This window comes from Myzus persicae, unplaced genomic scaffold (assembly GCF_001856785.1).
Source record: "Myzus persicae strain clone G006 unplaced genomic scaffold, MPER_G0061.0, whole genome shotgun sequence".
NCBI classification, from domain to species: Eukaryota; Metazoa; Arthropoda; class Insecta; order Hemiptera; family Aphididae; genus Myzus; species Myzus persicae.
The window spans coordinates 178,150-197,001 of record NW_019103946.1 but is presented as its reverse complement, the minus strand read 5'-3'; the positions used below and the strand labels follow the sequence as shown (position 1 = coordinate 197,001).

The window sequence follows — 18,852 nt, the reverse complement described above, 5'->3', positions numbered from 1 at the left end:
TGTTCATATTCGCGGTAGGAGGTACACCACAACCGATTCGCTCATGAAGCTATTATATTTAGGCCGAAACACATCAACTAATCGGTGTATCCAATCCGCCACAGGTGGTATTTCCGCCTAGGTATGATTTATCCAAAAAGTTGCTCCGACATGGAACTTAGGTTCACCTTATATATAAAGATGCACAGAGTTAAATATTTTATAGTTGTTGTTGATTTTTTCCCGGGCGAAGTTGAGTAATCCTGCAGCCGGTATATTATGTATAATATAGGCACAGTAATATTATTATCGTTACATTTTCCCTTATAAAGCAAAAGCTATATGTGTATATTGAGTTTAACGTTATTAAAATATATTTTTCATATAAGTTTCATAAAATATATCAATACTTGAGTTGAAATATTTAAACTGGCAGTTCTATAAATATATGTCCACACTTCACAACATTTAAAATCCAAAACTGGTACTATAGAAATAGAATACAAACTGAAATGTGTTACAATGAATATTCTTATAAAAATGTAATTTCTTTGTTAAAGTATGATATAAATTATTTTCGGGGCCAAAATATACGTACAGTTGGTTCTGTTTTACGCGATGTCGCGATTAAATTGCTTATGACTGAATGCCAATAAAATAATAATACGTAGTTGCCCTTTTAACGCTGCCCGACACTAATTTTTATGGTACAACACGCTAAACAACCGCTGCACCGTCCTCTGACTGACCACCCTTAGACCATCACACGTGATGTGTTCCTCTATAATATATAACAACGCCGTCATCGCGTTTTCCACCAGCGTGGTTTTCAGCGTGCACAGCCGTTTGCTCGGCAAGAAGAAACCATATACCTCGAGTAACCGTGGTAGTCGTGTGTGGGTGTTATATTCTAATATTATGGACAGGGGCCGCAAAGCCGAAGTCCTGGAAGTGCGCTCTGTTGGCGTGCCGAGACTCGCACCGGTTTGCAAGCAAATTATTCGTCGACGATCGACCGCCATTGATGTCTCTCGTGCGGTATAGTTACCGCCTGCACATGAATGAATATCATGACGTACATATACATATATTATTAAACCAACGCACGTGTATTATGACGTGTACTGTCGAAACACATTTTGGTCACCACTGTACCGCCTTTCTACTATGTATGTATACTTGGGCGAAGAGCGCGTTTTTGCAGTACAGCTATGATATAACATAAGTAGACGTATCGATTCGGAGGCGGCCGCCGTGGCGGGTAGAAGACTCACGCAGAACGTCGAAACTTGAAGGATTATCGTACGATATAATAATAAATTTGTTCACGTGTTCGCCCATAGCATTATAAATAATAATTATTATTTTGTATTATCATTTCGCAGAAATTCCAAAAGTTTACTACTTACCTACATACACTAGTAACGCCGCAAAGTCAGTCTGACTTCCAAGAAATTCGAGTTTCACGGGACGACCACGACGGAAACTTTATTGAACAGTCCAAATGGACTATGTAATATTGTGCTTTTGAATAGACTTAATGTGTCGCTGAATATAATAACATTGGATCCCTAATTGTCTAGATCATAATATTATAATAAAGGTCCCACCCCAACTCGTTTGGTGGTCAACGAAATATTGTGTGTGAAATACAACTTAATATTATAATACCTATCTAATATGCGTATAATTACCTAAGGCTGCAACTTACACATCAACGCGTGACGAAAAACAAAAACAATTCGTTTAGTATGGAATTCAATCATAATTATTAGTGTCTTGCCGGTCGGCGATCGTTTGCTGAAAATAAATACGATTTGAATTTTAAAAATAAAGATTTATTCGTAACAAGTAGGTTATAATATTTTTAGAAAAAAATATGTTATGTACAAGTAATTATTAACAAACAAAATATTTGCACCAGTAAAATAATAAAAAAACTGGTAGGTAAATGTTGTGAAATAAACATAATTGTACGAATATTTTTTTTACAGTAATGTCTATATATTTTGTTTGTTAGTTTTTATTTTTATTAACGAAATGAAATAAAATTATGCTCGGTTTGCAGTGAAAAATTTCGTGTTTTACACCCGAGTATTCGACAAGCGTGAACCATTTCTTATACTTATAAATAATATGTACATTTTGTAGGTTTTAATAACCAATGTATTTGACCCTTAAAAAAAAAAAAGTAAACAGATTTGAATATCAATAATAATGATGATAAAAAAAAATCCCATTTGCTTATTACTAATTTGTTCTAAATGTAAGTAAATAACAAAAAAAAAGAGAGATGAATATGATAATAACATAATATAGTAATTAATGAATGATATTAACAATAAAAAAAAATGCACTTCTGAGCTTCGATTAAACGATTTGAACTTAATATTTCTCTACACCGCATTCACGGGCAGTACTTATATGCAAGATAGAGTGGTGGTGAATATGAGGGGGGGGGGGTTGAGGGTAAACCATAATACTTACTAGGGCTGCGGTCGAAATGTAGATGGACACAGTTACAATAATATCGCGCGGTAGGTACTTTATATATTATGCGTGTGTATGTAATCGTACGAGTTTTAAGGGCTTAGCAAAAACACTGCGGGCCCCTATCTTTATTATTATTACAGTATTGTATAGGTGTGGGCGGAGCGAGAGGGTAGGTACGAGTCGGCGGCGTGTAATATTATAATATGTAAATCGACACGTTCATAATAGGTGCACAGTGTAATATTATGCCGCTACCGTATACGATTTAAAAACGGAGAAAAAAAACGAAATACCTTAGGTTTTTATTATCGGGACGATGAAAAAAAAAAAACCGAAATCGAAATCGATTAATGAGACCAGGGAGAAACATAACGTCGGATTATGAACGGCGCACACTTTTGAGGGCGAGCAGAAAGGTGGAACGTCGTCCCGAGAACGAAGTATATTATTATTAATACGAAATAAATGCATTCTCGTTTAGCTTTTCCACCGTCGTCGTTGTCGTCGTTCCGTACACGATACCCGACCCATTGGGGCTTTCCTTGCTCGGTCGTTATCACATTTTGTAATTGTGAAAAACGCGTGCTATTTTATCGCAAGTTAACAGTCCCGGGTCGAGGGGACGCGCTTATTGGGTCCGATGCCAATAATGACGATATCGGCTTAACTGTTCATTGTTACGCCGTTGCATCTTCCTTCAGAAATAGGTAAAATAATAATAATAATAATAATAATAACTAAATTAAGAGGAGTTCAAATTGATTTTTCCGCCCGGAAAACTTAATTGCCTCTCAGAACGTCGGCGAATCGATTGTTTTGCTACCGGATCATCGGTTGTTTCCGGAAACAATACTGGAACGCGGCGCCGAGTGTCTAGGAGTGATTTCTGAAAAAATAAAAATATTGTTATAACACACACACACATTATAATTTATGATACACATGAATTTATAGGTACATCAACAAGAAAAAATTGAAAAAAATATTATTAGTATTAATATATTATACAGTATACACCCGGATAACGTCAAGTGAAAATTTTAAAGTAGCCGTGTATGATAAGTTTAGGAACACGTTATTATAGGTCCACTGTTCGTTTTTTTTTTTTTTTTAAATAGGAAATCGTTGACTAATTTTTTTTGTCATAAATTAAATGATCAACAACATTAATCCCCAGAGTGTCGATAAAATCATATTGATATGATTATTTATTGTATTCATAAGCATACGGAATAACATTTTCCCAAATTGATAACTCTAATTTATAAGTGTAGGAAATAGAAAACATAGAACGAACTTATACATGCAAATATAGATAAATATCAATAGTATATATGAGGTATCATATCATGACGAACTCTACAGTCTATACAAAACATAAAATCGGATAAGAAATCCACGAAAACATATTAGAAAGTCTTAAGATTCACCATGCACAGTACGGGTACACAGGCTATGGAAATTGTATTAAAAATATTCAGAAAATAAATACGCGTTTCACAGGTAGAAGAGAAATCTTTTAATCCAACAAAAATTTGGTTTGAATTCAAACACTGCTGTTCGTTTGAACAAAGCCACAGTCACTATAATTTTATTAATGGCTAATTTGAGTTCGCTCGGCTAGTTCGCAGCTGCAGTACACAGGTTTGAACTATCTCTAAACCTCAGCCAAGAGAAAATAAAATAATTTCTAGCGGCTTCAGCAAAACTTCATGGCGAGTAGGAAAACTTAATATTTATTGACTTAACATTTGTGGGTACCAACATTGTACCTTGGAACCTAATTTCAAAAACGATGTTTAGGTTATTACGTCTTAAAGTTGTATGTTACTGTCGTCAGATTTTCATAAACCAAACCTATGTAGTCCAAATATACATAGCACTATTCATCAGCTGAGAGNCAACATTGTACCTTGGAACCTAATTCCAAAAACGATGTTTAGGTTATTACGTCTTAAAGTTGTATGTTACTGTCGTCAGATTTTCATAAACCAAACCTATGTAGTCCAAATATACATAGCACTATTCATCAGCTGAGAGAAGTTTTTTATTTTCCTTGCTAGACAGCCTAGACAAAACATATTAATTTTAAACATACCTATGTTACTATATGATATGTTATATAAGTAAACATGACACACCAGAAATAGGTAGAAAGGGAAAATAATAAATAAAATAATTTGGTTTAATTTATGTGGGCCGGAAAAAGCTTGCTTTGGTCGTAAAACTCCTGACCGCAATATCGTAAATTTAATAATAATAATAATACTATTCGATAATATAACATATGGATTTCACATCATAGATAAAAATATGCCAATAAAAATAATAAAATCAGAACAGAACCACATCCGACAAACAGAATAATAATTCATGATAAATAATATTGATAAAATATAATCAAAAGAAGATACTTATAGGCCATAGCAGAATAATATTTACAAGGGGGGGGGCGTTTTTTTTTATAGATACTTATGTATTTCTTATTTTGTGACCGTGGGTCACCGGCAGGGATTCGGCTATGGAGGATGATGGACAGATATTGGTAAAATATAAATAAAAACATTCCTTAGTCGGTGAAAATCGTATAATAAAAACAGCAAAAGTAAGTTGGAGAAAACTTGGCCGACATGTCTTATACAGATCATTATTATTTGTTATTATAGTTACGCAATCGGCACGACGAGTATAGCTTTTAACGGAGACGTGATGTAATCGTCATCATTTTTCGGCGGCACCGTACTTATTAGCTACATATTATCTATAACTTTATCTGAAAATGAACTTATAAGTTTAGTTGATGGTCATATTTTGTTACATTTAAAGGTATTTAATACTTTTTATATTAATTTTTATGTTTTAAATAATAATCAAGTTTATACGTACAATAATTGTTTTTTTAATTACTTGAAATTAAACAAAAAAGTGAATTAAATGATTAAATACTTTTATTAAAGTTTTGTAAGTTATGACAAAGAGTTCTATCACATTATGATTATTTGAAAAATATTGAATGACTTTTTACGATAGATATACAGAATGCCAGATTGCCAGTGGTCTCAAACTAAAATTACCATACGTCAAACATTCAAGGGCAAAACAAATATTTTTTTTATTTATCTCCCAGTTCTAAATCCAAAATAAACGAAAATAATTGAAGACAATATTTATTTCTTCTACCGACTATTATAATAAAATTGTATTTAACACTAGGTATTAAAAATATGTACTTGTTGATTTTTTGTTTGGTAATTATATTTATTTACATTGAAAAAAAAAATTTTTGAAGAAATAAATGTTTGTTATGGGGTACACTAAAAAGGGTTCGCTGGCCACTAATTGAAACCACTTGTATTCTAGCTGTGACACACACATGAGAGAGTCTAAGCCGTTTAAGTGGCATTTTCCCTAAAATGTCTTCCTTCATGGAAATGTATTTCTATAAAATGCCCTTCTCCTCTAGTATTGGTAATAATTTTAGGAAAATTATTATCAGCACAACCATCTACTAACCACCAATCCCATGTGAACTAGCTACTGCATATTAGTTAATAATTTGGAGTTATCTGTAATAGTCCTCCACGTAGGTATAATAATTTGAAGCTACATTATAAAGCAAAATGATTTTAGGTTATTTTTTTTTAGATTTTTTAAATTACAATTTAAGTCGAACGTCATCTATTGGCGACTGCAGTAGTTTTAAACTGTGTAACTGTGTGACTCAGATTCCTATTGTGGGCTAGGGCATAATATGAATGGCATATTATTATAGCATGTTATTTCCGATCAATAGTCAATGGTGTACGCACGAAGTATACAATATATTATTATTATGTAGGTATTAAGGTAGTTTTATAATAGTTTCCAATTGAATTCGATCAAATAAATAGAAAATACATTTGAAGCTAATCATTTTTAAACGACATCTAAATAAAAACGGGACGAGAACTTTCGTCGACGTACTCGAAAATAAAAAAACCCACCCCAACAGAATTTTACTTGATATTTTTTATGTAATATATAATAGGAGACGGTTCCGAGTTTCGAAACTCTTTCCCATTACCGGCATGCAGTAAATATTTATGCGTATGATATTATGTACGACCGTCTGAAACTAACGTTTTCGTCGCTATGTCAGCTTACTTATACGAGTTATACGACGGTATATATGTGAATTAAAAATTCGAATAGAATAAAATACCGAGACGACTATAATAAGTAAGCCATTCGCTCTTAAATTATCCCAATAAAGGATACGGTGTTGATTGACGTGACCTCTGTTTCGGCCGGATACACGTTAGAGAATAAAAATTATGTGCTTGGTCACGATCATCACCGCTATGATGTATATTATGACAATATGTCCATAATTATTTGAATACGTAGTCTGCTCATAAAATGTATATAACATAATATTTATAATCGTAGTTGTGTTGTATTATTGTATAATATAATATAATAGTATAAGATAATCCCTGCCAATGAAAACGACGTACATGATGCTGTACGAATTAGGTCACTACTGCCATTTTTTGTTATATTTTTTCTCGGAATACAATAAATTTCAGTTTTAATGTCTAGCACTCCAATTTAAAATATAGAATATTGTTGTTATTATTTGTTATACGAAGCAAAAAATAATTTATGTACAAAATATGTATAATCCAAAAACATATTTGGATTAATTGTATATTTTAAAAAATCGTTAATGATGAATTTAGTAATTCGTATAAACATAAAGATAGGTTTGCATTAGGTACATGTTATTATCACCGAATTCTCGAATTGGATTTAAACAATGTACAGATATCACATCAATTACCTAAGGATGTACTTATACTTTTAAATGTTATTATTTTTTGTTGGGTTTTTTAAGGTGGTATTCATAATAACTAAAGTTATTTGAAATGCACTTGGTTCTTTTACACTTAAATATACTAATGTCACATGACTGTGGGTATTAAATAGTAATAATACATTAAGCTAACAAACTTGTTAAAAACTTGGAGAGTTAACAAATTAAAACTTTAAGTATTATAACATAATATAGTACTTAATGCAAACTTAACAAAAAACGCTTTTTTTACGTACAATGAATTGATATTATAATTTTAAAAAAAAAACTCTTCAATGACCAACAGTTCTATTTTATGAAGTAATATAAGTTCAAACTCATTTATAATGTTCTTCTATCAGCTCAGACTTATAAAGTTTAACATAAGTAGTAAATTTTAAACCATTTATAGGTGACTACCACAAATAGTATTCCTCATCCAATTTTAAAATCTACGTGAGATACAAAAATGTATTTCTGAAGAACAAACCACAAATAGTAATTAGAAGAAGTAATGCTAAAGTTAAAACAGTGTAAACTATTGGATATAAAATACAATTAGTTCCGTATAATAGTACCTACCTATATAAAATATCGAGAATTCGAAAATATTATGGTCTTTAAATATATTTGAAAATTCCAAAAATCGGATTTAGAATAACTGCATTGTCTTAGAAAAAAAGAGGGGTGAACATGCTTGGTAGTTGGTAAATCACCATGTCTATATTATACAAGGGCAGCAATGTTAGATTTAGTATCATATCTAGTAAATATCTGTAGATTTGGTGTTGATGTTTCGTAACGAACCCTTTGTAGAATATAATATTGTGTTCGTTTACAACATCATCGCTAATCTTGCATGACGTATCTGTTTTCAGGACGAGTGTCGATTTAATTCTTTAGTACGGCTTTAACATCGCTCGTCCCTCCGTCATTATTGACCCTAAGTTAATAGTTAATACCTACATCTTGTAACAACCAATAATTTCTGCACTTATACGCCAACTTGCGCGTTAATAAATAAATGCTAATACCTATATTATATGGTATATCTGCAATGAATAAGTTTAAGTCATTGTATAATAATAAAATATAGAATTTATAAGAACATTAGTCCATACCATAGTCGATGTACTTTGAGTCTTAATCGATTACAACGATACAACCACCGGAATATTATTAAAGAGATATTATTATATTATATACAACGGCGTTTGCAGACTTAGAACTGAAACAGGGCCAACTGCAGGATGGCAAGACAAATGGGAAAACTGCTGCAGTAGTGTCCCGAGCCAAACGAGTAGTTTCGATGTTAAGGAGACATTTTTATAATTCGTTTTATTCTAAATTTTAATAGAACACTAACGAGATAAAAAATATATTCATTCTAAATAAATAAATTCTTAAATCTATTTGTTCAATAAGAAGGTTATTAAACATTTATAATTATAAAAAGAGGTTGGAACATAAAATTCAATATTCAAATTTAATTAAACACTAGACAGCAATTATAGCAGCAAACGTAGACCTGAAGTGTATATTATATTCTACTATTATTGCATTATGCATACATTTTTTATATTGACAATAAAGAATGTTATTCTTAAGTTGCAGACACCGATTATACAATATATATTCAAACAAATTATAATTAATAACTGTGATTGTCATTAATATTCATACGATTTATGAAATATACCTAAGTTGTGTAGCTATCTATAATAATAACTTTTCAGATTTTTAGCACAATCTGTACATTGATCAATGATAATTATACTGCAAAAGATAAGGGCTTGTCCACCTTTATATAATTATTTTAAATGGGGCAAATAATTAAATATTAATTTTAATGAAAATATGCATTAAATATTTATAAATTAATTAATTATTTACAAATTAAGAACATCGTCATTCAAAGGAATACTATTTGTTCAAGGTTCGTATTTAATGGAGATTTTCTTTTGTGGTAGTTCAACTACTCGAGATTTAACATAATTAGATTTTATTTAATAATAGTTAAAACGTTTAATATTGAAGATCAGTTCGAAAATAAAATACCTGACCCATAAAATTCTAAATGCAAAGAAAATATTATATGTTTATTTTAAATTAATTAAATTTGTTTTACATTATTTTGTTTATATAAAAGTTCAAATACGGTGTAAGTACTTATCGTTTATACGTATTGGTTCGATATTAAAAGTAAAGAAAACATATTATATTTATGAATGCTTCAAAATACGGTAGCGAAAATTACCAGCACTGACTGCAATAGTGAAATACCTAAACTGGAAAAGAGACTTAAATAAAATTAAATGAATTGGTTCACATCCAGAAATTAAAGAAACAAACAGTTTTCGAGTGAATTGAATTAGGCTATTTGTAAATACAATATTACACTATATTGTTTCCTAATTTGCACGCACTGCAATTTATACACATCACGTTTTCATAAAAAAATGATTTATGTATTACATATGGTTTATATAACAGCCGTACAATTAAATTACAGTAGACTCTCGATAATTTGAAGTTGACGGGGCTGTTGAAAAACTTCGAATTACCGAGAGTTCGATTTATTGAGTACTTCGAAATAATGAGAGGACAAAAAAAATTTCGAATTACAGAAAGTTAAGAAAAAAAACTTTATTTTTCATTATTGTACATATTAATTATTTCAGTAGATTAGGTGGTACAACATATTAGAGTTCTTTATTGTTTTTAAATTTTAATTTAAACTATATAATAACTATACTATATAAATTAAATTATTATTATAAAAGATTATTTTTTGAAGGAATCTGTAATAGTTTTCTGCTTCATCGATTTTAGTTTCATTTTGTCAATAGTATTTTCTATTGTAAATAAAGCATCAACAACCTCATCAGTGACTTCTGAATGGAAGTTTCGTTATTTTTCCAAGGATGGCTTCTTTTAAAGTCACAAGAAAAGTCTATACCTTATTAATAAATATCATAGCAGTTAATACACTAATGTTTGGCTTCTGTTCATACATACAGATAAAATACATTTGATGAATAATGAATATACTTCGAAATGTCACGTGTTGGTCGCCAGTTTTCCCAAAGTTTAATTTATTATTACCGAGTGTACTTAAATGCATTGTTTTTGTTCGAATTACCGCGTGATTTTCAAGGGACTGAGTATTTACTTCGAATTATTGAAAGTTTGAGTTATCGAGAGTCGACAATATTACTACAGCTATAATTAAGATTTAAGACTGATCGGAAAAAAACATAAAAAGTGCTATGTCAAGGTACATTTTAGGTTTTAATTTAATCGAGGTAGATTTCGTTTTGAATCATATTTATGTTCACTTTTATTTATTTGAAATGCAAAATGAGTGTTTATGATTATATTAAAAATAATAAAGGTACATAGTATTCACAAATTAAAAATAATAAAACTACTACCATAAAACACCTTAAACTAACATTAAAGTTCAATGTTTTTCGAATAGCAACTGTTTCTAAACAAAGCACACACATATGAGACATGACGTCAAAACGTATAAATATTATATAATGTTGGCTGTATAACCAGACTTCGATCTGGAAAAAACTCAACAAACATAAAATACGGCGCTACATAACGGTATATCTCGGTTTTAGTGCACCTCAGTTCACGGGAAAATCAGAATCACCCGAGATGGGAAATTCGCCTTTGGCGGATTGGATATACCTCTGGGTACATTTTCGAACGTGGTTAAAACTACTCTCTAAAGTTTCCTGATATTTTTTAGAAAAATATCTGAACATTTTGTAAAAATCGGTACAGTCATTTATGAGCTTATAACAAACAAGCATATAAGACCATTGCCTTTTTTATGCGTTTGAACAACAAAGAAACAATAAATTAATTTATAATAAATAAAAATGAATAATATAAGATTAATAATTAATAATTTTCATTTTATTTTATTTAAAAAAAAATCTCATAGTAACGGATGGCGGGTATGTAAGTTTATACCAATTTTATTTTTGCAATCAATGGTAACCATATATACATATAAACAAAAAATTACTCAATTTTCTTGTACCAAAACGATATTCATGTGTGAGCCACACATAGAAGTTGAATAAAAAGCTTAAAACACCCGCTCGAAAAAAATATTGATATATATATCATGTATATATTAATTTATCATTAATCCAGTATTAATATTAGTAAGAAACTCATTTCACATTTTTTTTTCTTTATATAAGTAGGTAATATATTATTTAATATTCATATTAGAATTCAAAATTTAAAATTCAATTAAAACTAAACTAATAAGTTGTTTGATGAAGAATGTTTTACATTTGCCGAAATGCCGACGGTAGTGCTCCTACAAAGAACATAAATTAATAATTTTGTTTATAAAACTAAATGGAGAAGGTAATGGGTTAAAGGTAAACGTAAAAACGTTATATACGCAAAAAAAAAAACAATTGTATGCTGTCTTATGAAATGATGTATAAACTGTATGAAATAAAAAGTATATTGTAACTTTGTTCAAATGATTGGTACCTGGCTGGCCTTATAATTTAATTTTGTAATATATACATTTTAAGGACGATAAAACTAAGTCTCAAGAAAGTAAAACTTTAATGGCAATACGAACGAACCGCTGAAAACGGAGTGTAGTAAAAGTTTGAGGTCACTCAGTTACAGGCGACATCTAGGTATATCGCGATTGCACCTCTCCCTAGCCAAGGCGATTGGCTTAAATTTGTTTATTTCTAATAAAAAATAACAATTTAAATGAAGAAAATATTATGAACAGATTTTTTGAACTAAAACGATTTTATATTTTGTTTGAATAAATAATTTAAACAATTCCGATTATATTTTTCAGCTGCAAAAATTGGGATCTACAAATAATATAATTTATGATTTCGGTATACTTGAGCAGTTCTGCTCAGTTACATGCCATGTTATACCTTGTGTAATATCTGCGTTGTATAGTTATTATAATTAGGTACAATTTTATCTATATCACACTTATCGTTTTTAGGTTCTTTTGTACGATATATATACATATCGAAATAATAATAATTATGAGTGTCAGATGATTGGCGGCCGAGTGTCAATATGATGATTATCAATTGGTAGAAAAACAACTATTAATATAATTTATCACTTATTTCCACGGACGATATTAGATTTTTATAATATTATCCTATAGTATATAATCGCTAAATTATTATTTAGTATTTATGAGTTATAATATAGGTGTATTTATAAATACTACGTATAATGCCTATAGGTAAATGTGTTTCAGAGTTTTTGATAAACTCCCACTCAAATATACAACTCACATCAAACGAGTGTAATCAATTTTCGCGCAGGCGGCAGCGGCGGCGTGGGTATAATAATATTATATCATATAAAAGGATTCGGATCGACTAACTAACCGAGTATAACGGACCGACGGTTAAAATAAAGGAATATAATATGGCTCACAATCCGTATTAAAAACCGTACCCGTCTATGGGTGCAGCCTATAATATATATATTACTATATATACTTGTGCGGTAGGTATATACCACTACTACCGCCAGTATACCAACTTATTACACCACAACAGAAGTACCCATACACCGTCGCACGGCAGCACTGTGCCGTCGGTATATAGGTATAATATGATATTATTTGCATGATGTGCACGCGACTGTACAGCGACGACGATATCAATCGCAGAGACTTGTCGTCCCTCTTAGATGCTTATATTCACTATATTTTGCTGCGGCGACGAGCTAATCAAATGTTTAATGCCCGCGAAACGACGGAGGTCTCCTCAACTCAATCAAAGGACACGGCTGAAAGGAGCTACGGCAAAGTATGTATAATGTATATAATATATACTATGCAGTATGTGTGTGTGTGTGTGTGTGGGTGGAAATCGGCTGCATGGATGTATATATAAATTAATATTTCACAGTCTAATCTAATTCTTTAATATAAGTTTATATTAATATGTGGATAAATGTATGAATAAATAAGCAATAATGATAATAATAATAATAATAATATGACGTATAAATGTGTATACGCACGACTACACTCGACGGTCGACGAAACGAATGTATGTCTCGCTGGTATAAAACGTGTATGGGATGCGAGAGTATAGGTCGAAGGAGCAAATAAACGTCTCACATATAATATATATTATACAAATAAATAATAATATAGTGTACCTATACGATGTACTTTTGCCTTATAAACACATATTAAGTATATGATATGGTACGAATATAGTTCACGAACCATAAAGAGACAAAAATCGTTATTATACAATATACTTTATTGTTCATAATTAATATATATTATATACGTTATTATTACGATATGGCTTACCGACGACTACGACGTGATAAAAATATTAAACCGCAAGCTCGCTCACATACAATCGAGCGTCGACATTCGAGTCGTATATTATACACTGTTAACCCGACTGTAGCTGTATGAGCAATGTAAGATTAACGAGAGTTTAGATTGTGCCTACTGCCTACACACATTATATTATTAAACATAATTTATAATTAGTATTAAGTATATCACATTGGACCCGTTCGGTTAATGTTTGACGCATGGACCGCCCTCGAGATAACATTAATAATATCACAATAACAATATTATCCGCTCGTTCGAGTGTATTCGAGACTAAAATGCGTTTGTTACCACTGTTACCTATTGTAATAATATTATAAGACCAGCGACGGAATAGAAGATCTAAATATTATTATGAATGTGCTCGTGGAAGCACACAACCAACTGGAAGATTATTAGGGGAACTTGAAAAATAAGAGTTACAGATCCGATGGAAAAGTCACATTTGTGGTAACACAATGTGCAATATGCATATTATGATTATTTCACCTGATTTATTTTTGTCGTTTTAATTTTATATCTGCAAGGAATTTCATGCATTTAACAATGTCAGTAAGTTACCATCACAAAAATGGAACAATTTAGTAATGAATCATGAACGTATATTAGTGTAATAAGTATAATATATTTTAGGTTTTAGATTAATTTTTTTCAACTCTAATTCTCAATAGTTTATTTTAACCAAGATAATTCAGAGCTTTTACACCTAAACATATTGTTTCAAAATTTATTTTATTTGTATTTTTTAGGTACAATTTAGTTAAGCTAACTTTTAACATTAACACATTTTGTATATTAAATTAAAACATGTAAAAATATTAGGTAGAGTGGATATTTTCGATATTACATTTTCCTGGCTCAACCGATGTACGACCGACGATAACACAGTTGAGAACAATCGAAGGATCTTTTTAAAACAACGTCGCATAGTCCCAACAATAATAATCTGTATCAGTGGTCGCGGCAGGCGTGAGTGGTTAATATTGCGTTTCGGCACGAGAGCAACTCGATCGGCGGCGGCGGCGGCGGCTAAGAGTTCACGGTTCGCCTAACACGTGCACACGCTGACGGTTATGAATATCTGTGCCGGAAACTACGGGGTTTTCTTAATTATGGAGGCGGATATACACACGGAAGTTTTTCCAGTGGTGTCGTTTGCAGCCGAACACGAGACGCACGACGGAACGGAAAACGCGCGCGGTTACACCCGGAGCACGAAAAGCGGTTTGCCGATTAAAAAAAAAAGAAGAAAAGTATACCCAAACGACAGATAATGTGATTTATATAATATTATAATATATATATATTTATTATCATATAATAGCTATATTATACAACTCCGCCCGAGTGATTAATATAATATTTTTCTTTTCTTTTTTTGTCCACAGATTACCCCCGTTACAAAAATATTCATTTCAGTTATATATTATAATGCATTATATTCGTACTTTATTGCCAGCCTCCACCACGGCGGTGACAGCTAGTGAGCGATTTTAGAAATGTTTATTTATGTGTAAATATACTGCAGTGTAATTCGTAGCATGTACCCCTCCCCCTTACATTTTATCTTATAATAACGAGTTTATACAAATTTTAATGTTTTTGAGTATGCTCAAAAACAATAATTTTGAAAAAAGGCATTTCATACGAAGAACCGTGTAATCCGTGTACCTACAACAAAGTTTTTTTTCTAATTAAACCATCCATTTTCCTTTAAATTGTTAAGGAGATGATTTTTTGAAGACGTTGATGCTTTCTAACTCGAAATTCGGATGAGTATTACAAAATAAAGTATAATATTATGAATAAATATATACTTCAACACGGAGAACTATAGACTGATAATTTCGACTTTTCCTCCACAAATAATAAACTACACTTACACGACAAGAAAATTGTATGCACTTGCATTATATACAATTCAATATTTCGAACGGTCGTATAAGCGCCGATAATTCATCTGCAAATCGTGACCAAAAAACATGCACCGAGTGGGTGGCACAGATTATATTATATTATATGAGAGTATTATTTATGTTAGTCTTAACATATATCGCACCAAATGAATGCAGCTGAAGATACCAGTGATATGATATATTATTTTCATCTAAGGTCACGGACAAGAAGAGTATCAACTCTGATATAAGTGCAACGAAAACATTTTTTATATCGTCATGGTATAATGTCATCAAGTGATACACACATAATATATAGGTAAGGTTAGGTTAGGTTAGGTTTCGTTTTATATTATGTTCAGCAAATTATGTAGTATATAATATTACATTATCTACGTTCTTCGTTAAAATATAGACAACTACGTCAGACTTAATTTACATACAAAGAAATGAGTGTATGTTAACATAATATGTCATATATTTATATAATATATTATCTTTACTTAATAAATAAATGGTAACATAACCACAGAAAAATAAATCAAACAGTCTGTTGAACTCTGACCGAAATACATAAATCTAGATAAAAAAAACAGGTAATTCTCAATCGACTAATTGGCCACGCCAAATTCACATATGGACTCCTTACGGCAAATACTGATCCACCCTTAGGTTAGGTTACCCAATCTGCAAACAGGCAACACAAACAACTCCATCAAGCACATCACCGTCTACTGCCCTAACGTCAAGAAAGCCAGAAATTAATTTAAAATTCCAGAGAACTTATATGAAGCAAAATTGTTTCATTTTTAAGACACCTCAACATAATTTCTTATCTTAAAAAAATTAAATGTACTGTGTTGTATAATGCAAAAATGTAATAATTATGTAAGCTGATAACCTTTGTAGTTGATACTAAAAATAAAAGAAACAAATATAATAGAAATAGAAATGTACTCTCATAATGTTATATAATATAGAATTTTCCGATTGTTTGTAGTAAATTCGATATTATTTCGATTTCAATCCGAGAACAAACTCATCTGTCTGTTTTTGATCTAGACCGTCATCTGTCGGTAGGTTTCCTTTAAACGATCAAGGAAATGACTATTAATATCTACCAAGTTTATCGTTAAGTGATCTTTTCAAAGTCTCAAAAGAACTCGGGAGACTATTTTGCGAGCATTAGTTCTATACCCGAAATAATAATGTTTACGACAAGAAAATCATAAATATCAATTTCATTTTCAAAACTGCACCGTAAAACCATATTATTAAGTGTCATCCTGGCGTCTTTTCACGTTAGAAATCAAATACCACTCGGGTATGTGTCGGTATACAGCTGGTAATCGTGTGTGTCACCCGATGAGGCGAGCGGGCCACGACCGATTTTCCGAAGCTACGTGGGTAAGTTTATTACACAAGGAGCGCGAGCACTCTCGTCGTTTTTTGATGTCTCCACCGTTTCCGGTTCGGCGGACCCACCACACCGCTGCTACGCGTTTCCGGTTAACCCCCCCCCCCCACCACGATGTATTCGCATATGGCCGTATTATATAGCACCTCCTATACACCGCGAAACACACGACATGTGACTGGAAAATCAAAAGGCAGCAGCCGCCGTCGTAACGCGAGTAGTGCCGCCCTCTACCTCACTTCGGAGTGCACTCGAGTCGCGATGTGTAATTTGAAAATAATAATAATAGAAGGCGACCTGTGCGCGCGACACAATTCACGCGCGGCAATTATAATCTCGAGTGTCAAAACGCAAACGCGAAAACGCCCGCCCGCCCACGTGGTGCAGTAGTATATAATATTATGCAGCCAACTCCCCGACCAACCTCCAGGGACGCGGTAGTGATGCAGTTCGCACACAATTATGTGCGTGCATACATTATTATTATTATTATGTGCGTAGAGTGCCTGGAAGTTGATGCGCATTTCCGCGTAGTCGCGCGTAGACCATATAATAGTATATCATGATATATACATCAATTCCAACCGCCGTAGGCCATATACATGTATACGAATGCGCTGTATAATATACTGCAGTAACGATGATATGTATACATATATATATATTATGTATAGGTACTTACACTATTGCCCTATTCAATCGAAATATATAGAATTATTATATCATAGAATCTCGTTACGAGCGTTTTGACATTTTTATTTTCGTCGGGTACCTATATAGATGTGTTATATGTAGGGCTATATAATCTGCATAATTATGTATGTTTTAGTTTTTAACCGAGTAGTATGATATACTATCATAGACATTTCGGTCACACAATTACGAGTTTTTTTTAAGAAATTTTGTTCGTATTTTAATTTTATTAGAATAGGTCAAGTAAATCGTAATTGTTTTTTTTTTTTATATTAAATACCAACTGATTACCTACTATTGTTTCTCAATAATCAGAAATTAAAATACATTTTTTAGCTGTAATTTTGTTTTTACATAAATATTATGCATTTTTTTAAAATTTAAAACATTTTTTTCTGCACATATTTTTTGTTTTTGAAAACCATCATATTTCAGTTATTTGATACAGGCAGGATATTTCGGATGCTGGGGTCGTGCAGAAACATTTTAGCCGAAAACGTATTCGTTTGATTTCATATTGTCATCGATGACAATATAAGAAGAGGCGCAATTATGTGTTCTGCCCATTTTACCATATTATAAAGCTATTCCGGAAGTGCGGGAAAACGCGGTGCCCTATATAATGCGCGAAACGCGAACACGGTAAAACGGAAGTCGCGACGTTTATAGCACATAATATGTTAAAATCAGGCATTCAGTACGACGGTGTTCGAACTTCTGCTCTTTAATATTTTGATAATGACCGATCACAACACAATATCCACTCTCGAGTACTATATTTTCATTCAATTTATAATATTATTAGAGTTTATCATTATAATATGCGTAATACTGTAATTGCATATTACCTATATGCGTTTCATTAGAAGATGATTTCATAAATGTATTTGAACATCACCATCCCCGCATGGTCGGTCGGAACCCGGCTGCATAATTTTATTTTATAATTTTTATAATACTAGGTATATATTAAAAAACCACATAAGAAAAACATTTACCATTAACCAGGTAAGTTCTATAATAATCGATTCGGAAATAATGGAATTTATAATAACGATTCACATTTTTTATTATATTCGATACATACAGCATACATATACCTACAGCACGGAAAGTCGTATAAATATACGAGTAACTTTCCTACATT

The 18,852-nt window shown here is 31.6% G+C and overlaps 1 protein-coding gene across 3 annotated transcripts in view; it reads right to left on the bottom strand.

Annotated features, from left to right (window-relative positions):
• Nucleotides 1-2,279: 2,279 nt before the first annotated feature.
• Nucleotides 2,280-18,852, bottom strand: part of LOC111036746 (histone acetyltransferase KAT7) — a 102,926-nt gene continuing 86,353 nt past the window's right edge. For all 3 annotated transcript variants that reach the window (XM_022318886.1, XM_022318884.1, XM_022318885.1), the window contains exon 12: nucleotides 2,280-3,358. The gene's annotated coding sequence lies outside the window, so the exon portion shown is untranslated. The remainder of the gene's footprint in view (nucleotides 3,359-18,852) is intronic.